The sequence below is a fragment of the Oryctolagus cuniculus genome, chromosome 16, assembly GCF_051225735.1.
Source record: "Oryctolagus cuniculus isolate XC-2025 breed Fujian yellow rabbit chromosome 16, ASM5122573v1, whole genome shotgun sequence".
Taxonomy (NCBI): Eukaryota; Metazoa; Chordata; class Mammalia; order Lagomorpha; family Leporidae; genus Oryctolagus; species Oryctolagus cuniculus.
The window spans coordinates 87,908,311-87,934,610 of record NC_142882.1 but is presented as its reverse complement, the minus strand read 5'-3'; the positions used below and the strand labels follow the sequence as shown (position 1 = coordinate 87,934,610).

General features: G+C 46.9%; 1 protein-coding gene and 1 long non-coding RNA gene across 2 annotated transcripts in view; one reads left to right on the top strand and one right to left on the bottom strand.

Moving 5' to 3' along the window:
• The window catches only part of SEMA3E (semaphorin 3E), a 249,216-nt gene that overhangs the window by 152,477 nt on the left and 70,439 nt on the right, over nucleotides 1–26,300 (bottom strand). The window lies entirely within an intron of this gene.
• LOC149121858 (uncharacterized) lies at nucleotides 1,940–4,303 on the top strand. Its single transcript, XR_016223423.1, has 3 exons — nucleotides 1,940–1,991; nucleotides 3,350–3,485; nucleotides 3,725–4,303. It is a non-coding gene; the product is annotated as an uncharacterized LOC149121858 (long non-coding RNA).

The window sequence follows — 26,300 nt, the reverse complement described above, 5'->3', positions numbered from 1 at the left end:
GAAATTACACCCCTCAGGGTATATACAGATGATTAAAGTCATTTGGGCATGAATAGGAAAAAATAATTCACAACATTCAGGCTCAGGTCAGATATTTCCCATGAATATGGCAAAATGCTTAATACATTATTCCAAGAGCAACAGTAACTTAAAATGGAATGAATTCCTCTTTGTTTATCTGGCCAGACAAAAGTCAGGCCTGTTAGGGGATGCTAGCTCCACACCGCCTCGCCTGGGACTGCAGAGAGCCTGAGTATGTGCCCAGACTCATACACCCGTGAGGTACTGTTCCAATCAGACCATCCTCTTAACTCGCGCCTCCATAAGGGAAGTCTGTGATTTACTGGCTTGGAAACCTCAGGTGATCCATGCGGGTAAAAACGCTTGTAGCAGACCGACAAGCCAAGACAGACCTTTGGTTGCCAAGGAGCAGAGGGAACGCCTCCTGGCGAGGAAGATGACGTAGCTGGAAAGAGGCGAGGACACGGGTTCAACCCAGCTCTTCCTCGCAGATGAGCACCTCTGCTTCCCTTGTCCTGCCTGCCTAGAAATGGTGACATCGGAAGCGAGAGCAAACACACTCCCGTTCTGCCGCGCATGGGAATTAAAGCCTCAACCCCAGGGAAGGCTCGGACCACTTCAGTTCACTCTTCAGGATCAGTTTCCCTTAACCTGCCGACTTCAGCTAGGCAAAAAATTCCTTCTTCATTTTATGTATCTTTAAAAAATTAATTTATTTGTTTTCATCATCTGAGAGGCAGGCAGGCAGGCAGGCAGGCAGGCAAAGACGGAGATCTTTGATCCACTGGTTCACACTCCAGATGCCTCCAGCAGGCCAGGCAGGGCCGGGCAGTAGCCAGGAGCCCGGAACTCACTCTGGGTTTCCCGTGAGGGTGGCAGGGACCCAAGCGCTTGCTGCCTCCCAGAGTGTGCACCGGCAGGAAGCTGGAATGGGAAGTGGAGCTGGGACTCGAAGCCAGGTACTCCAATATGGATGCAGGCGCCCCCGCCAGCACCTGACCACCGCACCCTCATCACGTCTGTTATTTAACCTTCTCTCCTAAAAACGCTTTCTAAATTGTTACTTTCTCTTTCCTCTTTCACGGGACTTATTCAGAATAAAGTCATTAAGAAATCTATAAAGTACCAATTAACTTATTTCCTGAGATTTCATGAGCCAACATGGAAACAGGCACCTGTATAATTGCTTGGGAGAAAATAACAACACTTTATGGGCCTGTGATGGCAGGCAGGTTAAAATACGTTTAAGAGGAGTCAATAAAATTCCTTTTATTGTTTCCTTCCTTACCTCATCCTTTATTTAAAACCCTGATTACAGATAATTGAGAACTGGAGTGCTTGAGCAAATCCAGTGTATACCATATCAAATAACAGTGCTGTTTGGAAGTCATGTTAATTCGTCACATGAGCAGCTTTACCTGCAAATAATAATCAGGTTTAACCCTGCACTGATGACTAGTTACCAGCGTGATTTGTAGGGGCCTCTGAGCTCTGCGTGGGGAGTCCCGGAAGCCTCCCTGGTGAGTGAGACGCCTTCTGCTGCTCCCATCCTGTATTCTGAAGCCCCAGTGCGCACGAGGAGTGCCAGGCCCCAGGTACCTGCAGGTGCACGCTGTCCCTCACACACAGCAGTGCCTTCTTTCATTATCACAACACTCCATAAATGCAGACACTAATTGGTTTTCATTCGTCTGTTGTATGCATGGGAAAACTGAAACAGGATTTAAGTTGTCTTGCCAAAGACATATGACCTATAAGCAGGTAGAATAGGGATTCCTAAACAGGTGTCTCTCTTTTGTTTTTATTGTATTATTTAACACAAACCTTTTTTTTAGCTTTTAACAAATTCAAGGTTATTCACAGACACAATTCTAAGAATATAACGCTGTTCCCATCCCCCCATCTTCTCCCTCTAAACAGGTGGCTCTGCAGCTGACCTTGACACTGACTGGCCCGGCAGGGTTCTCAGGGTGTGGTTCCAGCTCACTTATACACCGGCACTGGGAGTCCGCCTTCTCACTGCTTTAGAGCTCCTGGTTATGAGTTTTTAAAACACACAAGTTCGGTGATTTAATGGTTTCCTCAACGTGGACCAGAGAGGCTAAGCAAAGGGCATGTGGCACGCCCCGCTTCCTCCATGGTGGTCAGGCGAACGGTCCCCACTATGTCCCGGCAGCAGCGCCGGATGAGACCGGATGAAGCGAGCTGCCTGCTGACATTTCATAAGCTTTAATTTTGGGAGGGGAGCCCAGGTTTAGCTGCTGTAATTAACTAATTAGTATCTTATGAAACACCCCTAGAGCACCAAGATTTACAAATCTCTGAACCTGAACAATTGTTGGCTTACCGGGCGGTTTAATAACGTAGGCAGTTGGAGCTGGGAGCTTGATGGAATATGGTTAAAGACATTACAGTGAGGTGTGTGCTTGTGTGTGTGTGCATGTGTGTGTGTGTGTGTGGGAGGGCGCAAGGGCCGGTAGTGAGTGTGGGATGGGTGCTGTGGCTGATGGGGGCCAGGCCCCCGCCTCTTGGTAGCAAGGAGTGAGAACTGGACAAAAATGACCAACTCCTACACGTCACAATTCTACTCAGAACAAAGTCTCGTGTAGTTCATTTTCCTCCCTTAGCTAATCTGGATTTCACTTTAGGGGGCATCAGGATCCAACAATGTGCTTGGAAATGACTTCTTAGGAGTGTGGGTCAAAGTGCTGAAAGCTGCCCACAGAGTCCAGGCAAAAGAGCTCAGTCCACTGTTATCCCAGAGCCCGATTCCGGCGAATAATTCATCAGTGATGGGCAACACGGTGCACAGCTGGGCCGTGTGTGTGTCCATCTGCAGAGTGATACAGAGATGGTTGATTTCGGAGGACCAAGCAAACTAGTTAAAGTACATGTCTCCCCATCCCAGATCAAACTTTTATGGAGGAATATACAGTATGCAAAGTTGTCTAAAAAACGTACACAGCAAAAGAAAACGAAGATGAAATTAAGCAAACAAAATGTCAGAGTATAAAACGAGAGAGGCCACACTGGGCATGATACGCGACACGGCTGCGAATGAACCAATACATTATCTTTCCTAACGTGTCAGTCGCCTGCCACAGTGGGTCCAAGAGTTCTGAAAAACTACCATGGGTGAACAGGACGCAGAGGTTCCCACTCGAACCCTCGACCTGGGTGCTGAGTGTATTCTAAGAACCGCTGTGACCATTTCTCAGTGAGACTTTCCTGTGACCTGGGTTAGGCCATCCTTGGGCAGAGCTGGCAATCAGTCTACACCCTGAGACAGAATCATGGCTCTATAACTTTCCCTTATTTTTCCCTCCAGTTTGCAAAAAAACTGCTGCTGGAATTTGAGCAGGAAGTCTGGGCTTTATGTAACAGCACCGTCGACTCCAGTTCTCTCCATGGGTGTGATTTCTTTTTAGGACAAAACCACTCGCTCTGCCAGCCGGAAATGGCAGGTAACTCATGGTGTCTGTTTGGACTGCTCAGTTATGGTCAGACACATCTGGCTTTGTTACGTTGCCAAAACGAAGAATGGATGGTATTATTATCTTCTTATCGAATCACTTTGAAAAATTTACGTTTAACCTTAGAAAGTTGGCTGCCTGCCAAAACTTCTTGGTTGCTGTTGCACACGGTGGTTAGCAGGTTTGTCTGAGGCAAACCTGGGCCAAGGCAAATTTTCTTCCACCCACAGGGTTTCGGAAGGGTACATCCTGCCTCTCAGCGCCAGGTGAGGCTGGCCGCCAGACTCCAGCAGGAGGACCGGCAGACGATGCGAGAGTTCACCCACTCGCGAGTAATCATGAATCTTTCAACAGAAAATCAAGTGCACAAAAACTGGGGACCTGGTAGCCTTCCTCAGCCTGGAGGGGGCTGCCAGGCGTGGAGGGGTGCATTCTGTTACCCTCAGCAGAACGTGCGTTGCCGTATCTGGCTCCAGGGCGGCCAAGGAGGGCTCGCAACCAGGGCTGGAGTCTCCTCTGCTTCCTGTCTTTGTTCAGGATTAATCTTTCTCTACCCTCCTCTTACCAACTGTTTCTACCCCCAGGCCTTTCCTTTCTACATTCAAGAGATTGTCCGGAAACAAAGAACCGGGATGAAGGGAGGAACTCCAGATCGCTTTCCACATCCGCGCTGATGCTGTCATTCTGCAGGTGATTAAAGGCCTTGCATGGCTTTAAGTTTTCTCCACCTTGGCGCTCTCCCTCAAGCCTTTCACTGCTTGCTAGAAACAAGCCAAGGCAGAAGGATCTGTGACTTACTGCTTCCTAAAAACCTAACCTTTTAAAATGCAAGTTATGAATGTTACAGTACTTTTGGGCATGACGATATTTCCTTAGTTATCTAAACCAAATTACACGTGACCCTGAAACTCCGCTAAGCGGCCAGGAAAACTGCACGTCCATGCGCTGTTGGGAGCCTCCCTGCCCACAGTCTAGAGGTCCTTGGGTCTTTCCTACCCAGACTGGAATTCAGGGGCAGGTCTCTGGTTGCTGTGGCACCTGCTCACTTCTAAGACGTCTGGGATTCCAGAATGCACAGTCCCTGAAGAGGTTCTCACTCCTCGGGCGTTTGCACACCGCCTTGAGTACGTGGGGTGCCTGGAGCAAGGGAAATGAGGGTCCCCCCCACTTCCAGACGCCCCGCTTCCCAACTCCTTCTGAACCAAGCACCTTCCCCCACCCCAAGCCCATGGCTTGATTTCTCTAAGCATAAACGCTCAGCACTCAGACTGGAAAAACAGCAGCCAGGAATGTGGCTGACCGTCGGCGGCAAGTTCTCCCGGCCTGACAATCCACGTCCTCAGGACAAAGGGGCCCAAAGGCTCAGCTACGCTCCGGGGACTAGCAGATACGGAAACAGAAAGGACAAAACAGAAAGTGCTGTCTCTCTTGAAGCTACATTTCTTTCCCCACCAAATAGAAACTCTTGCTGTTGAAATCTGTCCTCTGCCACCCACTGAAGACTCGATCTTTGCGTTGCGTGGGGGCCTTCCTGTCAGCAGGTCGCTCAGACCTCTGTTTGTAAATCTGCTTTTTGCAATGCAGCTTTCCACGTCACCTCATTTAATCTCTCCACACGCTCGCGCTGCTCTCCCGATCTCTACTGAAGCCGCTCGGCGTGGACGGCACAGCCTGTCACTTGGACCCGAGTGAGAATCCTGACTTCACAACCCATTCTGAAGATTGTTCTTCAATTTTTGAATGCTATCACTGTATTTCTTACTCAACAGGCTATTAAACACAATTTCTTTAATGATTTTTTTAAAGATTTATTTATTTGAAAGTCAGAGTTATATAGAGAGAAGTAGAGGTAGAGAGAGAGGTCTTCCATCCAATGGTTTACTCCCCAATTGGCCACAACAGCGGGAGCTGTGCTGATCCAAAGCCAGGAGCTTCTTCCAGGTCTCCCACGCAGGTGCAGAGGCCCAAGGACTTGGGCCATCTTCTACTGCTCTCCAAGGCCATAGCAGAGAGCTGGATCAGAGGTGGAGCAGCTGGGTCTCAAACTGGCACCGATTTGAGATGCTGGCACTTCAGGCCAGGGCGTTAACCCACTGAGCCACAGTGCTGGCCCCATTTTATCCTATCCCTGTTTCGTTTCGTTTCTTTTTCCTTTTCCTTTTCCTTTTCCTTTTTCCTTTTTCCTTTTCTTCTCTTTTCTTTTCTTTTCTTTTCTTTTTAGAGGCAGAGTGGACAGTGAGAGAGAGAGACAGAGAGAAAGGTCTTCCTTTGCCGTTGGTTCACCCTCCAATGGCCGCCGCAGCCGGCGCACCACGCTGATCCGATGGCAGGAGCCAGGTGCTTCTCCTGGTCTCCCATGGGGTGTAGGGCCCAAGCACTTGGGCCATCCTCCACTGCACTCCCTGGCCACAACAGAGAGCTGGCCTGGAAGAGGGGCAACCGGGACAGACTCCGGCGCCCCGACCGGCACTAGAACCTGGTGTGCAGGCGCCGCTAGGTGGAGGATTAGCCTAGTGAGCCGCGGTGCTGGCCTATCCCTGTTTCTAACAAGGAATGGAGTTCTGCTCTTACTTAGCGACTTCATCAATTTCTATGAAATTACTCTTGTCTCTGTATGTACAAAGAATGTCACTTTCTTCAGTTTGATATCTGCCGGGTATTTTCACCAATATCACCACTCAAGATAAACAGTATTTACTAGTGAGTTTGTGCAGTCTTATTCGTCATCCGTGAGACCCCAGACAAGCGCCCTTCAAATTCCCAGCATCACCACAGCATTAGCAAAATGAGGGCTTGTTTTCCCAGTGCGTAACCATCCTGAGCTCAAACCCATGGCTTCTCCCCTCTCTTAACTGTGCGGTCACTGCCTTGTCAATTTCAGCTCCGCAGTGAGCGCAATTCATTCTCTCTGGGTGTCCTTGTGTTCACAACCAAGGAGCTTTCCTAGTTTAAAGCAAACAAGCTCCATGACTGACGTGACCAGCACCGGCAGGTCCGACACCCTCTGCTTCTTCCACAGTACATTCACCCACGTCCATTGTTTTGGCTAAGGAAGGAACCGTCTTTCAGTTGCACTGTCTGAGGTCACACAAATGAATCCACAGAAAACACGCTACAGAAACTACAGAGCCAAGAAAATCAAGTGTCTCCATTCATCAGAGCCCCTGGATACTAAACACACATGGAATCGGCTACGCAGGCAGCTGTCGGGTGACGTGGGGCACCTACATCCAGAGTTGCAGAGACACGTGCTGTTTCGTGTTGACCCGAGCCCCTGATCAAACTGCTCTGATTTGATGACAGTTACTCTGCTCAATTCCGGGAGGCTGACTTCGGAATTCCTGGGCGTGTGTGTGGTAGCCGGCGGGACCAGTGGAAGGCTTCCCCACTCGGAGAGGCGCGACAGGTGCGGCTTCATCTCAGGCTCTTCCAGGCATCCTCCCCGAACCGGCGGGATGAGAGTCATGGCTCTTGGTCACCCTTGCTGGGTTTAAACAGCGTGACCTCTCTCTTTCCACAGGTAAACACAGTACGTCATTCTAAATGCAAACCAGAAGTTACCATGCGACATTCCAGCCATCGGCCGAGGAAACAGAGTGGAGTCTTACCCTACAGGGTGACCCCAGCCGTGGGACTCCCTCTGCCAGGGGGCACCTTCTTCATTACCAAGCGGATCCGCTGAGCTCATGAGCAGAAACTCCAACCTCTGCCTGAGAGAATTAGCCCTTGACATCACCCCAGTGCTAACCTCCAAAGTCCTGCAAATCAACAGGAAAAATGCAAACATCCCCAAAGTAAAACACTGGTAAGAAACAGGGTTAGACTTCCACAAAAGAGAGCACAGGAAAAACTTCCAACTTCATTAGTAATAAAAGAAGTGCGTACTGAAGACCCTCGTTAAGGTATCATCTTAGACCCATCAGATGGTAAAAACAAGGAAATTATATAGTACAAAGTGTTGGGGACACGGGCCTCAAGGGGACCCTCCTCGCACACATGGCTCAGACTATAAATTTGGATACCTTTGGAAAATGGTGGCATTATCCAAACATTCACTCACACACTCTATGATCTAGCTGTTGAAGTACAAGCCTTGAAGAAAATGTCGTATACATCCACCGGGAGATATGCAACTATTATGTTCCTAATACCAAAAAAAGTACCCCACCCATGGCCGGCGCCGCGGCTCACTAGGCTAATCCTCCGCCTTGCGGCGCCGGCACACCGGGTTCTAGTCCCGGTCAGGGTGCCGGATTCTGTCCTGGTTGCCCCTCTTCCAGGCCAGCTCTCTGCTGTGGCCCGGGATTGCAGTGGAGGATGGCCCAAGTGCTTGGGCCCTGCACCCCATGGGAGACCAGGATAAGTATCTGGCTCCTGGCTTTGGGTCAGCGTGGTGCGCCGGCCGCAGTGCGCCGGCCGTGGCGGCCATTGGAGGGTGAACCAATGGCAAAGGAAGACCTTTCTCTCTGTCTCTCTCTCTCTCACTATCCATTCTGCCTGTTAAAAAAAAAAAAAAAAGAAAGAAAGAAAGTATCCCACCCAGCCCAAATGTCCATCAAAAGCAAAGTGGCCTTATGACTTAGCATATTCTCACCCTGTGGCAGCTTGCAGTGGGAAAGGATGATAGGTGGTCACACTTGTGACAACGCAGGATGGTGACACCTGGGGAGAAGTAACAGGACGAGATAGATACATGCATGTGCTCTGGAACCTGGAGATCCTAGATTTTAAGCGGGGCACCAGACTCAGGAGCGTGTTTACAGTCTACAACACAGCTCACTCATCATGCAACACGTGACTGTATGATGGACACGAGCGCGCTCGAGCTTCGTTTCCCTGGGACGCTTTGTAAAATGTGATTGACAGGAATCTCAGAGTCAGGTTTCAGGAGCTGGGCATGCTGACGTGTGGCCCAGACGATTTTTGGTGGCGCAGGGCTGCCTCGCGCACGGGGCAGCAATCGGCAGTGTCCCTGAGGTGTGTCCACTGGAAGCCTCTAGTGAAAGCCCCCAGTGGTGACACAAGTGTCTCCGGACACTGCTGATGTCCTCTGGGGTGAAAGTGCTGCTCCCCTCCCCACCCCTGCACCCCGAGACCTGCTGTTTCTCTAGGGATGGCTGGTCTGCAGTTCCCACGAGATCAGACTGCGCTCATGTGCAGCCAGCACCGAGCACTCAGGTTCCAGCGCTGCCCCTGTTGGCCACACTCTCACAGCCGTGTCTACGTCAGACAGGCTGTTCTACATGCGTCACGACGTCTTCAGACGATATGAGCGGACTTCAAAAAGTGTGTGGGGAAATGGAATTAAAGTAAGTTTGGGGCTGGCATTTAGTCTAGCACTTAATGTACCAGTGAAGATGCACACTGGGGTACCTGCCTCCCTGCTCCGGCTCCTGACTCTGGCTTCCTGCTAATGTAAACCCTGGGAGACAGAAGTGATGGCTCAAGGAGTTGGATTCCTGCCACCCACGTGGGAGACCCAGCTTCAGCTTGGCCCAGCCCCGGTCACTGTGGGCATATGGGGATCGAATCAGTGAATGGGAGCTTGATTGATCTCTCTCTCTCTGCTTTTCAAGTATATATAATTTTTTAAAAGATTTATTTATTTATTTGAAAAGCAGAGTTGCAGAGAGAGAGAGAGGGAGACACACACACACACACACACACACACAGATCTTCCATCTGCTGGTTCACTCCCCAGATGGCTGTGATGGTCGGACCTGGGCTGATCTGAAGCCAGGAGTCAGGAGCTTCTTCTGGGTCTCCAACATGGGTGCAGGAGGCCAAGCACTTGGGCCATCTTCTATTGCTTTCCCAGGTGCATTAGTAAGGGAGCTGGATTGGAAGTGGAGTGGCCGGAACTCAAACTGGCGCCCATAAGGGATGCTGGCATCCCCCCCCACAAACCTGCACCCTCATCCTGCATGGGGAGAACATCCGTGGTTGTCCCAGGCACCGCCATCCAGACCCGGAGAGCGGAATCCCTTTCTTCTCCTGGGCTCCCCTTCCCTCCCTACAGTCGTCCACTGTAACTCACCGGCACGGGTACAATTTCACGCACGTGGTGCAGCGGGTTAACGCCCTGGCCTGAAGTGCCAGCATCTCATATGGGCGCCGGTTCAAGACCTGGCTGCTCCACTTTCCAATCCCGCTCTCTGCTATGGCCTGGGAAAGCGGCAGAAGATGGCCCAAGTCCTTGGGCCCCTGCACCCACGTGGGAGACCCGGAAGAAGCTCCTGGCTCCTGGCTTCAGATCAGCACAGCTCTGGCTGTTGCAGTCAATTGGGGAGTGAGCCAGCGGATGGAGGACCTCTCTCTCTCTGTGTAATTCTGACTTTCACATAAATAAATAAATAGTTTTAAAAAAACAATTTCACACGTGTATGAGAACACGCACATGGACACGCGTGTGCACACCCACCCAGCCAGTTTCCTCCAGTTAGATTGGCATGTTTTCTTCATCTTCATACCAGTAAAGCTCAGCTTACCATCTGACTTCCGTAAGTAATCAATAACATCACGTTGGATCCATAAGGATGAATAATTGAGTGAATGAACTCTGGGCTTTATTAACCTCAAAACAGCTGACCCAACCAATCAATTGAGTCTCTTCTAGATTTGATACTGCAAAGCTACATAAAACAAATTTTGATGTTATTTTTGGTCAAAATGCTAAACATTTAACTTTACTCTTCATAGTTTTGAAAGTTTATTGTCATATAGTCAAGGTTGCCAATCCTTATCCATAAGTTAAATAGAAAAATCTCAGATAACTCCTCATTGTACAACTACACATCTATTCCAGGACCACATTTTTATATTTTTGTTATATGTAATTGCAAACATGGAAAGTTGGGAGTACAGTACTGTGAAGCCCCAAGAAAATTTTTCTGTAGAATGAGTTTAACCTAAAATGCACATTGTATTCAGAAATATATTTTTACATTTTCATATGTTCAAATGTGATAAAAAATAATGATTATTGGCCTTCTACTTAAAAATAGGTGTGAGAAGCACACACTTTTAAAAAAGATTGCAACAGTAAACTTGAATCAAGGTCAGCAGACTAGAGAGAAATGGAGAATTGCATCCACAGTCACAAGCTCAACCTGCGTTGTACGATAGGAGGCAATGTGGCCCCGCCTTTGGGATACATTGCATGCAGTAATACTTGCAAAATCTACACAAAGTTGAGCCACTTCTTCTAGCCATTCTAGAACCACAGACACAGTTTTAAAAACTGAAGTGCAAAAAAGAGGTATTGGAGCATTTTTTTGGTAAACCAGTGGACAAAACTTAATGCATCAACAATTTCCCAGTTCAGTGATGTAAGAGCCATGTTCCTGCCACCAGGTGAAAGGAAGGAAACTCTCTGATGACTTACTCTTTTTGATTCCAGAACACTTGATTTATAACAAGATTACGAACACTTTAACAACTTGGACTTCTCACAGGAACAATTCCATAGAAACAATTTCAGTGATTCACACGGAAGTGCAGGGGCCATTCTTTCCATGGAACAGACGTAGCCTTGAATTCCATTAAGAAAATACTACTCTCCTTATTTCATTCATTACAGACCAAAAACGCATTTCAACAGAAAATACTTTGTCCTATGATCAGAGAGAGAAACAAATGCATCTAACGTTAGTTAGTTTTGTGCTACATCAAAAAGCTTGAAATGGGTTAACGGGATACTTCTTCCCTTCTCCCACTTCAGTGGGCTTACAAAAACAAAGCACATGCAGCCATCACAGCATCTCTCCCAACACAGAGGTACAAGTTTCGTTAGCTAAAATCGTCCCATCCTCAGGCATCGCTGTTCTCTTTGCTCCTCATCAACGCCTCCCTCCTCCAGTTCCTCCAAGCAGAAGCAGTCATGTTTCTCACCATGAAACAAGACAGAGGGAGGCCGAGCCGTGCTGTGACTGGCTTCCCACGTCCCATCGCAGGTCAGCGAATGAATCAACCCCCAGAATTTTAGTTCTGAAAGCCCTTAGCAATACTTTGCACGCCCTTGCTAAAAACTGGATTTTCACTTTGTATTTTCACGACAGCTTCTCATTTCACCCCACCACTGAACACACTGATTTCTGTGGGGAGCAAACCGGACTAGACTGAGTTACTGGAATTAAGACTTATTCTATGCATCTGCTCTCCCACAATATGGCGCTGGGAGAGAAGTAAACAGCTTTTGCACAGCTGCCTCCAGTTCAACCAATAAACTGTAGGACTTGCTCCTGATTGGAGGAGAGCAGCGTGCTCGGCGTGTGGGCAGCCGAGTTGGGATTGGCGGAGGAGGACTATAAAGGAGGAGAGAGACGGCATGCACCAGGAACATCTAAGGGGAACATCTATCTGAAGGAACACCTGTGCAGCCCCCGAGAAAGCCGGCCGGCGGTGTGCCGCTCCCCTGCGGAAGTGGGGAATGTGGCCAGGGGGAACTGCCCTTCCACGGAGGTGGAAGGGATAGTAGCCAACCCGGGAAGAACCAGCAGCAAACCCGGGGAGGGCCGAGCAGACGAAAGAACAGCGCAGGGTCCTGTGTTGCTCCTCCATGAAGAGGGGGAGCGACAATTTCTACCACGAGTTATTAAATCTCACTTATTTTTCCTTGTTTCAAACCTGTGATTCATAGCACAGGCAGCTCCTTATAGACTGGTCGTCCACAGATGGACCAAACCATGGACGCGGAGACCCTGCCCAAGTCCGCCGCACCGACAGGGACCCCCCTGCTGTTCTCCTTTGACAACGGAAGCCTTCATTCTTTCGTTTTGCTCCCCATGAGTGCCCTCAATGCAAATCCTAGACAGTGATGAGGGCAGCTCCCACTGCACTTGTCTCTGTTCTCTCCAGAATGACAAGAAACGTCATGAAGATAAGATGAACTTGGCTTTGCTGGTTTGTTTTAAAGGACGCTCTTCTGCCCCCCCTGCACATTGCCTTCTCTCCCGAAGTCACTACTGGCAGAGATTGGCACACACGTGCAGGGCTTTCCAGATTGTCGGGGATTTGCGTGGATATTCTCATTCACTCCATACTGCCAGCATGAGACAGCCAGGACTAGCGTTTTCCATCCATTCAACAGGTGTTTACCGAGACCCTTACTGAATGCCAGGCAATTTTTCAGAATCACGACATATCAATGAACAAGAGAGACAATGGTTCATGGATCTAACATTTTGTGGGAAATAAACTGAGTTTAGAAAAATGTCGAGGGACAGGGAAGAAACTGGAAGTTTAAGGAGTCTAAATTTCATTTACTGGAGTTTGTGCAGTGGAAGCATCTGCAGGTGCAAGTGGTAGGTTTGCTATAATGACACAGAAAACCAACTGAGGGCCTGAAAATCAACACACAAAGCAGATTTATAATTTGATGTATGGCTTCATTTACAGAGTTTATAAATTGCAGAACAGATGTAAGGAACACAATATTTTAAAGATCAATGAAGTTTAAGGTTAATACATTTTATTTGAAGGTGAATTTGCTTTATATTGTTGCACTTATGTCACTACCCTATTTGTGTTCCTTCAATAAGGTGCTTTTGAATTGAAATGAACCTTACTAGTTTTCATTGTATAGGTAAGAGATACATAATTTATATGAATCTATAGATGGAACATAAAACTTATCACTATAATAATATTAAAATACAAGTATTAGCATATCTTATATATTAATAATCAATTGATAAAGTATATAAAGGTTTTACTGTAATCAGTGTACTTATGGGAGCATAACTATTCAAAACTAATTCATCCAATTCACATTAGAATAATTTCCATGCCCATTATTATTTCCAATTTAAAATATCATGCAGTACTCATTAATTCTTAAGAATATCACTTGGCAAGGGATACAAACAGCTATTTTTAAAAAACATGCTAATTGGTATCTGATAAATTTTTCCAGAAAATCCTATATTTTAGAGCAATGAGTTCACTTCTATTTAATTTTATGTCTGTAAAGACGCTAACTGTTGCTCGAAGAAAAGAAATACCTTCCTGTTCCTCTCTGGCCTTCCCAGGAATGAAACCGCCATTGCCGGGGGCTCAGGCCTCGACCTCGGCGTAGCTGTCGGGGAGTTACACCAGGGGCCTCTGTCCCCCACCTTCTCCCACTAAGCATGGTGCCGGGAGGAGGTGGGAACAAACTCCAGGAGGAGGACGTGAGCGGTCTGCCCAGGATGACGTGATGCTTCCAGAACCATCAGCCTCTGACTTGGACAGCTGCTCAAGAAGCCTGGGAAAGCCGGTAACATCACTTTTCTATTTCACAGTGGCTCACAGGGGTAACCATTTTTCCTGTGTACCCACATTATAGGAGAAAATCGAGACTGTTGGCCCATCAACTGACTGCCGTTTTGTTGGCTAAAATACATTCTGAATGCCAGCTTTCCTGATGTTGGTCATGCAACAGCCTGGAAGAGCAGGTGCCATGTAGTAAACAAATTCAGTAAGTGATAAGTAAAGTGTTGAGACAGCAGAGACACTAAAAAATAGGACAAAGACTTGAAGAAATCTCCAGAAGCACCCATTCTGTCCATTCTGCCATGAGTCATAATTTAGGTAATTAAAGGGGAAAATTAACCAGCCTTGATTTTTTTCAAAATGACATATTTTTCATATTACTTTAATCAATAGGAACTGGTACTGATTTTACCGGATAATTTTTGCAATCCTCTGTGCTACTAGTGTCTAGTTTCAAAAGACAAATATAAGGCTGTTTAAAGGGCATTTATTCAGTAATTTCCCCTTAAAACTTACAATGTGGCATTGGGGAAGGAAAGAAAGCCATACAAAATACATTTATCCACTTTTCAAAAAGCATAGTTGTCAAATTGTGAAGTAGGAAAAATAATAGTGTGGCTAATATTAGCGAAGATGTTTTCCAGATGGGTTTCTTAAATTATGCTTATATTTCAAATATTTTAATTCATTTTAATAAAAATATGGTTGAGAATCAAGGCTACAATGACAAACCACAATAAAGTGATATAACACTTCCACCTTGATAACCCCAAAATGAAAGATTAAAACTCTTATCTTTAGTGTCACTAAGAATGAGTAATACCCCAGAAGCACAGGCAGTCAAAGCCAAAATTGACCAATGGGATTACATCAAACTGAGAAGCCTCTGTACTGCAAAAGAAACACTCAGCAAAGTGCAGAATCAACTGGCAGAATGCGAGAAAATATTTGCAAACTACACATGGATAAAGGGTTAATATCCAGAATCTATAAAGAACACAAGAAATTCAACACCAAAATAACCAGTCTAGTTAAGAAATGGGCAAAGGGTGCTGTGGCATAGTGGGTAAAGCCACTGCCTGCAATGCTGGCATCCCATATGGGTGCTGGTTTGAGTCCTGGCTGCTCCACTTTCAATTTAGCTCTCTGCTATGGCCTGGGAAAGCATAAGGCATTAGAAGATGGGGCAAGTGCTTGGGCCCCCACACCCACATGGATCAGTGCAGCTCCAGCTGTTGTGGCCATCTGGGGAGTGAACCAATGGATGAAAGACCTCCCCCCCCCCCCGCCTTTCAAATAAATAAATAAATACTTTTTTAAAATGAAATGGGCAAAGGACTCCAAGAGGCATTTTTCAAGAGAGGAAATTCAAATGGCCAACAGACACTTGAGAAAATGCTCAGGATCACAAGCCACCAGGGAAACGCACCACAGCAATCAAACGCAAACCAAAAGTGCAATGAGGTTTCACCTCACCCCAGTTAGGATGGCTCGTATACAGAGATTAACAAACAACAAATGCCTTCGAGGATGTGGGGGGAAAGGTACCCTAATTACTGGTGGTGGGAATGTAAACTGGTGCAGCCACTGTGGAAGACAGTATGGAGACACCTCAGAAATCTGAATGTAGACCTACCACATGACCCAGCCATCCCACTCCTGGGAGTGTACCCAAACCAAAGGAAATCAGCGTGTGAAACAGGTAAGTGCAACCCACATTCATTGCAGCTCAATTCACAATAGCTAAGCTATGGAATCAACCTAGATGTCCATCAGCTGTCAACTAGATAAATAAATTATGGTCAATAAACACTATGGAGTACTACTCAGCTGTAAAACGAAAATGAAATCTTGTCTTTTGCAACAAAATGGATGTAACTGGAAACCATTATACTTAATGACATAAGCAAATCCCAAAAAGACGGATGCCACATGTTTTCCCGGATCTGAGGTAACGACCAGAGTACCCAAGACGTGATTTATTGTAGTGAGATGGACAAGCTGAGATGCACTGACTGTTTGCAGCCCTTGTCGCTTCTGCTGCGGAACTGCGTTTTCTCCATACCAGCTGGTGAACTCTTTATTTAGTGTAGGGTTAGCTTTGTGAGTATTAAGTAAACTGAAAATAGATCCTTGTAAAAATTCAGAGTGGGAATAGGAGAGAGAGGAGGAGGAAGGTTTGGAATGTGGGTGGGAAGGAAGGTAGGGTGGGAAGTATCACTATGTTCCTGTGTCTGTAACAAAAGAAATACATGAAACTTGTAGAAATTAAATAAATTTTTTTAAAAAGTGACTAATAACATGTCCTGTTACTATGAAAAATATGCTTTTCAACAAAGACAAAATATTGTTATTAGTAAAAGTAAGATACACCCGGGGCCAGCGTTGTGGTGTAGCAGGTAAGGCCACTGTGCTGGTATCCAATATGTGTGCTGATTTGAGTCCAGGCTGCTCCACTTCCCATCCGGCTCCCTGCTAATGTGTCTGGGAAAGCAGCAGAAGATGGCCCAAGTGCTTGGGCTCCTTCAGCCACATGAGAGATCTGGAAGAAGCTCCTGGGTCCTGGCTTTGGTCTGTCCAAGGCCTGGCCATTGCATCCATTTGGGGAGTGAACCAGAGGATGGAAGATCTCTCTCTCTCTCTCCCTTTTTTTTTTTCTTTTTTTGGATAGGCAGAGTTAGACAAAGAGAGAGAGAGAGAGAGAGAGGGAGGGAGGGAGGGAGGAATGGAGAGGTCTTCCTTCCATTGGTTCACCCCCCAAATGGCCACTATGGCCGGTGCACTGCGCTGATCCGAAGCCAGGAGCCAGGTCCTTCTCCTGGTCTCCCATGCGGGTGCAGGGCCCAAGCACCTGGGCCATCCTCCACTGCCCTCCCTGGCCACAGCAGAGAGCTGGCCTGGAAGGGGGGCAACCGGGACAGAATCCGGCGCCCCAACCAGGACTAGAACCCGGTGTGCCGGCACCGCAAGGCGGAGGATTAGCCTAGTGAGCCGTGGCGCCTGCCTCTCCCTCTGTATTTAAAATAAATCTTTTTTTAAAAAAAGCTCATACAAAATAAGTCAAATATAAGCTTCCAAATGTGGCTCTCCTTAAATTACCTTTAGTTTGCTCATCAATTGAAAGTGATGTTTAGGGGCTGGCACTGTGGCATAGTGAGTAAAGCTGCCACCTGCACCACATGGGCGCTGGTTCTAGTCCCGGCTGCCCCTCTTCTGATCCAGCTCTCTGCTGTGGCCTGGGAAAGCAGTGGAAGATGCCCAAGTCCTTGGGCCCCTGCACCCACGTGGGAGACCCAGAAGAAGCTCCTGGCTCCTGGCTTCAGATCAGTGCAGATCCAGTCATTGTGGCCAACTGGGGAGTGAACCAGCAGGTGGAAGACCTCTCTCTGCTTCTCCTCGCCTCTCTGTGTAACTCTGACTTTCAAATAAATAAATAAATCTTATAAAAAGGAAAGTGATGTTTATTCTACTAAACTTCAATGTACAGGTTTCAAATATAGAGTTACTCTGACCAACTACATAGTTGGTCAAAGATTAAAACCTGTTTTTGTGCTTAGTCACCATAAGTAAAGCACCAATAATCACTGCTCTTCCTTGACTTGATCGATTCTGATACAGCAGAAACAGCATTAGACTTGGAACAAAAGAAAAATCCAGTTTCTCCCTGGGACTGGTGCTGGTCGTGAGGCCTCCGAAGAGGCCTCTTTTGTATAGGGACACCTTTCCCCAGCTGTGTTAGGACTGGAAGACGATACATAGGAAAAGTCCATCATCACACAAAGATAAAACCAGTCGCTAACGGACACGCAACCTCAAATGTTATAACCATTTTTATTTTGTTACAGCCATATTTCTGATATTCTAATTGTCATTACTATAAGGAAGTACTTAAATGGAAGTGGTGCTGTTACACATCCCACAAAAGATACTCAGAGAGCAGACAAGCATAGGAAAAGATGCTCCGATCGTATGCCCCTAGAGAGAGGCACATTACAACGAGACACAACTGCACACTTACTAGACTGGCCCAAATCCAGCACATTCAGCACCACGTGCTGATGACGACGTGGGGCCACAGGGACTCACTCATCGCTGGTGGGAAGGCAACGCGAGTGGTGCAGCCACTCTGGAAGACAGTTGGCAATTTCTTACAAGACTGAACATACTCCTACCAAAGGATCCAGCAGCCACTGTCTTTGGTTTCTATCCAAAGGAGCTCAAAACTTGTATCCAAACACCTGCCCCCTGATGTTTACAGCAGCTTTGTTCAGAATTGCCAGAACTTGGAAGCAACAAAGATGTTCTTCAGTAGATGAATGGATGGAAAAAAAAACTGCGATACATCCACACAATAGAACGTTAACTCAGCACTAAAAATAAACGAGCCATCAAGTCATAACAAGACACGGACAGACCTTAACTGCACATGGCTAAGGGAAAGAAGCCTATCTGAATAGGGCATCTACTGCATCCTTCCAACTCCACGACACTCTGCAAAAGGCAAAAACCAAAAATCACTGATGGCCAGGAGTTGAGGGGGGTGGGTGGCAAACAGGCAGAGAACAGGATTTGAGGGCAGTGGAAGTACTCAGCATGGTACCCTAAGGATAGATCCATGTCATTACACATTACACAAAGCCCCAGAATGAACAACACTTAACAGCGAACCTTGGCCGGCGCCTTGGCTCAATAGGCTAATCCTCTGCCTGCGGCGCCGGCACACCGGGTTCTAGTCCCAGTCGGGGTGCCGGATTCTGTCCCGGTTGCCCCTCTTCCAGGCCAGCTCTCTGCTGTGGCCCAGGAGTGCAGTGGAGGATGGCCCAAGTGCTTGGGGCCCTGCACCTGCATGGGAGACCAGGAGAAGGACCAGACTCCTGGCATCGGATCAGCACGGTGTACCAGCCGCAGAGGCCATTGCGGGGTGAACCAACGGCAAAAGGAAGACCTTTCTCTCTGTCTCTCCCTCACTGTCCACTCTGCCTGTCCAAAAAAAAAAAAAAAAAAAAAAGAGCGAACCTCGCTGTAAACTATGGACTTTGGACGATTACAATGTGCCCAGGCAGGCTGAGCAGCTGTGACTACAGCACCACACTCTCGGGGGGGGGGGGTTGCCAGCAGGGGAGGCCATGCACGCATGGGCACGAGGGTACATGGGAAATTTTTGTATCTTCCCCTCAACTTACTGTGAGCCCAAAACTACTCTAGAAAACCAATCTTAAAAAAATAGTGGTGTCTTGTCTAGTTCATCCAATTACTATTTTTTTCTAAATTTATTTTATGTACAGGAGCTAGCATGATTTTCCACAGTACTCATGTCTTGGAGAATCCGCTCAAGGAAGATGACTTCGTCCAACTTAATGAGGCAGATATTTGTGTGCCGATGGAGACGCCGGCGGCACAAGTTGACGCCGCATTTCCAGAACAGACACTGCCCGTTCGAGCAGCCGTGGCAAGAGTGGGGACTCTGCCCGAGTGTCATGGGTGGCTCCATGGAGCTGCTGGTGACCCATCTTGTTTTCTGGAGCGCAACAAGGCAAGAGGATGTAAGCGCTTTTCATGTAGGAGGCTGCTAACACGACAATGATCTCTGCCTACAAAAATCACACGAACTGTGTGACGGCATTGATTATTGATTATTGCCTTGTCGGCAGATACGTTTACATCCATTTTCATTCAAAATTTCTTATTCCCTATACCTGCATGACTTTAAGAATTCTTCTTTGAACAAATTATCTCTTACTTATTCTCTTCAATTAATGAATTCAGTAAGTCTCTGACACGCATTTTTAAACCTTTCTACGAGTTGGATTACAACTGCGGGAGGGACAGCATTTACACCAACAGGTGACAGTCCATGCTTGTCACCCAGCGAGTCCCTGGAACACGCTCTCTTCCGCCATGGCTCTGCCTCTGCCACTGGGGACTGCGTGTTCCCCAGGCTACCCTGGCTCTAACTGTGGGGGTCCTGGCCCAGCAGCTAGGACCCTAGGGGAAAGGCAGACTTGTAGCCCTCCCCTGTCCTGTTTAATCAGGAAGTTCGGAAAGGGACTTGACACTCATCAATACTGACAACCATCGCGCCATGCCTGCCATCAGTGACACATCAGTGTACCTTCATTCTATTCTCAGTAACTTCAATCTCTTTATAAATTATCCTAAGTACCTGAGCCATAGATACATAGATATCTGTACACACACAGCTGTTTAAAATCCTCCTCTCAGCACCATTTAGCCTTCCTTTACTAAGCAAACACAATTCTTTCACATTGTTCTCTTGTATACAGGAGTCAAAACCATTAATCACTTCCTATTCAGTATTTGTCTGAAATGGTGCCTAAAACTCATCTCACCAAAAAAAAAATCAATATAATTAATCAATTTCAAATTTAATATGACAATGATTCAACTAGACCATTTCTCCCTTCGTTTGTCAACCAGCCCAATCTATAATGTATGAAGACAGTGCCAAATGAGAGTTGTCAAACTTCCTAGAATTCTACTTAGAAGCCAATATTGGAAACATAATAAAGAACGGGATTAAAACATTATCTCTCAGAGGGAAATGAACTTTCTCTAAACAGTAGCTGCTTTATATAGCCTTTCAAAACCTTTTTTCTCTATTTGTTCTTGAGAGAGAGAGAGAGAGAGAGAGAGAAATATCTTCCATCTGCTGGTTCACTCCCCAATGCCTGCTAACAGCAGGGGCTGGGCAAAGCTGACTCCAGGAGCCAGGAGCTCCATCCAGGTCTCCCATGTGGGTGGCGGGGCCCCAAGGACTTGAACCATCACCTGCTGCCTCCCAGGGTGTGCATCAGCAGGAAGCTGGATTGGAAGTGGATGAGTTAGGACTTGAAACCAGGCACTCACTCTGACACCGGATGCAGGCATCCCACGTGGCGCCCTTAACCACCGCACCAAGGCCTGCCCTTGAACAGACATTTTGTGAAAAAAAAAAAAAAAAAAAAAAGATTACATTTTAAAATGAAACATAGTGTTGGAGAAAACTTGTGCAAGGAATTAAAGAATTATAAATGTGATAGAAAAAATAAGATCCCATTTCTGGGATGTGTGGGTTGGTGTCCCTCACACTGTGCTGTGATTAATATATTAAAGTTCTGCACCCATGCATCACCCCCATTTTTACTGACACTTTTTGCTCCTTGGTTGGAGTAAAGCTGTTTAACAATCAAGTCAGTCTTGCATGCAATGATTAACTGTCAGCTCCTCGTGTGCAGAGCCTGCCTGTCTCTCTAACTGCTATAACTTCAGTGCTGGACTCAGGAACTGGCTCACGGCTGCTGTTCAGTACATATTCGCAAGAATGATGCAGCATGAAAGATAACACACAGCTGCCTGGAAGACAGGAAATTTTTAGGAGAGAGGTAAAGATGAGCCTAGGCATTATTAGAAACTCAAATTATTTCCTGGAAATAGATAGCAAATGCACAAAGACTGAATATGTGTTGTCATTTCTTATTGATCTGTAAACAGGCATCCAGAATATGGGTATGCATTTGAGATCCAGACTTTAACACTGTTTTGGGGAAGAGACTTTGGGGGTTTCTGCACCAGCTGCCAGGCCCCAAGGCCGCAGAGCACATAGGCTGTCCAGAACAGACACCGGCTATGCTGCTTTTCACTTTCCTGGGTGGAAATTTTACCACCTTCTTCAGAATTCTTCTTGCGTTCTATTGGACAGGCAGTAAGAAGTTCCTCCTTTTCCCCCAAAACAACTTTTTCATATTATTTCTTTTAGACAGTCTTTTTCATAGAATTTTCAGTCTTTCCATAATCCAATTCTTCAACACATTAAAATTGTCCATACCCTTCCTTCCTTATCAATATTTTACTTTTGCCGCCAAACCACTTAACTCATTTCATCCTTTTGCACACACCGTATTTGTAACCTAATAGTGACTGATTCTTCTTCAGACTTTCTCATGGTTCTTCAAATTCTATCTAATTTATAAGACTCTATTTTAAGCTGGCGCCATGGCTCACTAGGCTAATCCTCCGCCTGTGGCGCTGGCACACCGGGTTCTAGTCCCGGTCGGGGCGCCGGATTCTGTCCCGGTTGCCCCCCTTCCAGGCCAGCTCTCTGCTGTGGCCAGGGAGTGCAGTGGAGGATGGCCCAAGTACTTGGTCCCTGCACCCCATGGGAGACCAGGAGAAGCACCTGGCTCCTGCCATCGGATCAGCGTGGTGTGCTGGCCGCGGTGGCCATTGGAGGGTGAACCAATGGCAAAGGAAGACCTTTCTCTCTGTCTCTCTCTCTCACTGTCCACTCTGCCTGTCAAAAAAAAAAAAAAAGACTATTTTAGACTGCTCCACACATATTAACTCTTGGCCCCATCTGTTTACATACAATACGACCTGATCCGGCACTTGGCTGTGAAATGCTAATTTGGTTCAGCCCAGAGGCCCAGGACAAACCTCTTGCCATTACACTCAGAGCCATCCCCTAGTCTATGCGGGCTGTAATGAGTATTTGCCCAGCATAATCACCTTGGCTAAACCTCAGCATGTTTTGAACATTTATTCCCCACTCCTTCCATTAAAATCACGTTATATGTTCCTTTTGTTTCCTAGCACATTGACAGCTAAATACAAACAAGGGACTTCAAAAAGGTCATGAAAAAAGGGAATTAAAAGGTAAGTTTAGGAGTCAGTGCTGTGGTGTAGTGGGCTAAGCCGCCATCCGTGCGCTGGCATTCCATATGGGTTCCAGTTTGAGTCCCAGCTGCTCCACTTCCAATCCAGCTCCCTGCTATTGCTCCTGGAAAGGCAGTGGAAGATGGTCTAAGTGCTTGGGCCCCTGCACCCACGTGGGAGACCTGGAAGAAGCTCCTGGCTCCTGGCTTCAGATTGGTACAGCTCCAGCTGTTGTAGCCATTCAGGGAGTGAACCAGTGGATAGAAGACCTCTCTCCCTCTCCCAATCCCTCTCCCTCCCTCTTCTCTGTAAGTTTGTTCTTCAGATAAATAAATAAATCTTTTAAAAAAGTAAGTTTATTTGTGTGCTGAAAAATTGAAATCCACACATGGTTCTTTCATACAACACAGGTGCAGTGAGCTTGTTGAAGACTTTTTGTGTAGCTGGTGCCTAAAAGTTTGTTTATTACAGAGGCAAATCCTCACTGGAGAGATAAACTCTCAGGTTGAGAAAGTCTGGGCACGGTCACTTGGAACTCAGGTCAGGCTCTGCCACTTCCGACCCAGCACTTCACGTGACACGGGCAGGTCAGCGTCTCCTGTGTAAGGCACTCTGGCAATGGTGTGAAGTCTCACGGAGAGTAAGTCTTGGGTACAGAATTGGTACTCAGGGCCAGCGCTGTGGTGCAGTGGGTTAACACCGTGGCCTGAAGTGCCGGCATCCCATATGGGCACCGGTTCGAGACCCGGCTGCTCTACTTCCCATTCAGCTCTCTGCTATGGCCTGGGAAAGCAGTAGAAGATGGCCCAAGTGCTTGGACCCTGCACCCATGTGGGAGACCCAGTAGAAGCTCCTGGCTCCCGGCTTTGGATTGGCACAGCTCCGCCGCTGTGGCCAACTGGGGAGTGAAGCAGAGGATGGAAGACCTCTCCCTCTCTCTCTCTCTCTCTCTCTCTCTCTCTGCCTTTCCTTCTCTCTTTGTGTAACTCTTTCAAGTAAATAAATAAATCTTTAAAAAAAAAATTGGTACTTAGTGGTTTTATGGTTGGGACTGTTTTAAAATTTGTACACACGGCCTAGAAGTGGTCTCCGTAGGACACTTGTGTTGAGAAAGCATCACTATTATTTTTAAAAATTTATTTGAGCAGAGAAAGAGACAGAGTTCACCGTCACTTTAATTCAGCCTTCATTTATATTTTTGTGAACTATCCTGATATTAATCAAATTTGTAGGTTGGATTTAATACAATTAAAATGTAGCAGTGTATGTACATATGCATAAGCCTTTAATTTGCCTTAAAAACTGTCATAGGAGGAGGGATGGCTTTGGCCTTGTGGGGAAGACACTGATTAGGATGGTCTCTGTCTCATGCAGATTACCTGGGCTGGAGATGCACCTCTGGCTCCTGTGTCCAGCTTCCTGCTGACTCAGACTCTAGAAGGTGGCAGTGACGGTTCAAGAAACAGAATTCCGTCTCTGATATGGGAGCCCTGGATGTGTTCTTGGCTCCCAGCTTTGGCCCTGCCCAGTCCCAGCCGCCGCAGGCATTTGGGGAGTGAACCAATGGATGGGAGTTCTCTGTCTCTGTGGCTTGGTCTCTCCCTCTCTGCCTCTTACAAAAACGTGTGTGGAAAACTAGAATGAAAAATGCATTCATTTTTAAAACTGTCATAGGAAAAATTAATATTGTCCAGCAAAATTCTCCATTCTGGGAACAAGGTTGAGGGGAACCTGGTTTGTTTCATTTGCTACAACTTATTACGGGCTACAGGAAGCCATTATAAAAAGCCATTTAAAGTTCCGAGATTCACTTTGGAAATGGACTGAATTTGTGAATTTCGGAGCTATAAGCCCTCCTCTGACCCGTGCTCCGTGATTTGGGATGAAGACGTTAAGCCCGGCTGCAGCTCTGGTCTTCAAACACTAACTTCTACTTCTCCCATCTTCTGCTTAAGAGAAGTGCGAAGCAAAGACTTTGGAATTCGCGCTGAGCAATCCCGATGCAGAACTCTCCTCACTCAGGGCTGGTTCTCGTGGAGGACGTCTCAGTGTGGTGCCCGGCGCTACTGAGAATTGAAGAGTCAGGCTACAGGAGGGGAAGTACGCGTTCCCAGTCAAAGCCTCAGCAAAGCTGGAAATAAAACTGAACGTGACGTTTACCCTTCGGGAAGAGAGCAAAAGAGTCAAAGGCAGGCAGGAAGGCAGGCAGAGGCCGAGGAGGAGAAATCCTCCTCGTGGGGATTCCAAGGAGAAGAGGGAACAGTGAGAGCGAGACACTGCATTCCGAGGGACAGCAGAGGAAGCGGTTTTTTTGTTTTCATTTTTTTTTTTTTATGCCTGGGAGCTGAATTGCTCACAAAACAGCAACCGTGATCTCTCAGAATCTGCGCCTCGCAGCATCTCCCGTAGAAACCCGGGGTTGGCCGTGTGATCTTTGTCCAGTGGAACACAGCAAACAATACAAGCAGAGATTCGAAAGTGTTTGCCTGCCAGGAGCCCCTCTGTCTTGCTGGGCCTCTGAAATGCAGCGGCTGGTAAGCCAGCGAGCCAGGGCCAACCTGCGGGAGCGGGAGGCCGCGTGGAAGAGAACCATGCTGCCTTGGCCAACAGTGCGCTCCCCGTGCACCTGCCAAAGCCAGATGTGTGCGTGAGGCTCTCCTGGACCGGCCGGCAGCCAGCCACCCTGGCAGCTGACCACAGACGTGGGAATGGCCAGCATGATCAGCCAGCCCATCACGAGCCAGACGCACTGCCTGTTCCAACCCTACCACTGCCAACTAAAGGGAACCGGGTGTTTCCAGGCAGGACGCTTTGCTGTGGGTTGATACACAGCAAATGCCAGGAGCCATAAATAGGGGGACAGTAGCTGTGGATGAGAAACAAAATGTTTCCCTTCTTTATTTCTCTGCTTCCTGGTTCATTTTAGTTGCTGGCTTAAGAACAGGTGACTATTTCACTCCCCTTTGAGATCTGCATTAGTTTACTTAATCTGATTCATTGTAGGTTTGCTTTTGTGCTGAGAAAATCGTTATCATCAAACATCTCAAAGAGTATCATTGCCTATGATCAAGACAGAATCAAGGCTCACCGCTGGCATTATGATGTATATACAATGTATCTTTTGCAGGCAAAGTAAAATACAGTGGTCTACCTACATATGTCCTAGAATACAAATTGTATTTGGTTCCACCATAAATCTGACAAGTATTAATCAAAAGTCATTGTCAATGTGTCCAACATTTTACTATTTGTTTTCATTATTTAAAAATGATTTATTTATTTACTTGAGAAGCAGAGTTAGAGAGGGGGAGAGAGATAGAGGTCTTCCATTTGCTGGTTCACTCCCCAAAAGGCTGCAATGGCCAGAGCTTGGACGATCCGAAGTCAGGAACCAGGGATTTTCTCTGGGTCTCCCACATGGGTATAGGGGCCCAAGGGCTTGGGCCATCTTCCACCGCTTCCCCAGGCCATCAGCAGGGAGCTGGATCACAAGAGGAACTGGCACCCACATGTGATGCCAGCACCTCTGCCAGAGGCTTAACCTACTATACCACAATGCCCACCTCTTAATATTTGTTTTCTATCCTTTTTAAGATTCAAAATCCTCATATAAAACTTTTTCTTTTCTTTTCACGTCAGTCCTTGGGCTTGTAAAGATTTGGAACAGCTGTGCTGTCTTCTCTCACCGATAAATGTTACTGGAAACTGTGGGTCAATTTCCTGAATGCCAAAGATACGATCTCTGATTTTTTTACCCTTTGCTTACTCGCAAAAGCAGAGATAGTTTAATAGCTTCTCTTGAATTTGGGGAAGGAAATAGCAACTCATGCTCTTATTTTTTATTTGTTTGAAAGGCAGAGTTAGAGAGAGAGAGAGAGAGAGAAATGAACGAACGAGAATGAG